Source organism: Arachis hypogaea, chromosome 16 (genome assembly GCF_003086295.3).
Source record: "Arachis hypogaea cultivar Tifrunner chromosome 16, arahy.Tifrunner.gnm2.J5K5, whole genome shotgun sequence".
Taxonomy (NCBI): domain Eukaryota; kingdom Viridiplantae; phylum Streptophyta; class Magnoliopsida; order Fabales; family Fabaceae; genus Arachis; species Arachis hypogaea.
Window position 1 is genome coordinate 126,962,219 of NC_092051.1, and position 509 is coordinate 126,962,727.

The 509-nt window shown below is 42.8% G+C and overlaps 1 non-coding gene across 1 annotated transcript; it reads left to right on the top strand.

Annotated features, from left to right (window-relative positions):
- The first annotated feature begins 405 nt into the window (after window positions 1-405).
- On the top strand, window positions 406-509 carry LOC112761297 (small nucleolar RNA R71). The gene has a single exon (XR_003181698.1). It is a non-coding gene; the product is annotated as a small nucleolar RNA R71 (small nucleolar RNA).

A 509-nucleotide genomic window follows, 5' to 3' on the forward strand; every position in this document is an offset into this window, starting at 1 on the left:
GAAGAGGGTTGAGCATAATCATAATTATCATTTTGCATAAAGTTACCTGTCATGTCATAGGAGGTCTCTTGGGGTGGATTTTGAGTGTTGATAGCTGAGACTTGCATGCCACCCATATGTTGAGTAAGTAGATTTATCTGCTGAGACATAAGCTTGTTCTGAGCAAGAAGAGCATTAACAGCTTCTACTTCCAACACGCCTCTCTTCTGAGCGGTCTCAGAGTTCACAGGATTCCTGTTAGATGAGTATAAATATTGGTTGCTTGCAACCAATTCAATCAGCTCAATAGTCTCCTCTGGTGTCTTCTTCTTGTGCAATGAACCGCCTGCAGAGGTATCTAAGCTCATCTTTGACATCTCTCCTAAGCCTTCATAAAAGATATCCAGTTGGGTCCACTTGGAGAACATGTCAGGAGGGCATTGCCTAGTCAGTAGCTTGTATCTCTCCCAAGCTTCATAAAGAGTTTCACCCTCCTTTTGCTTGAAAGTCTGAACCTCCAACCTAAGCTT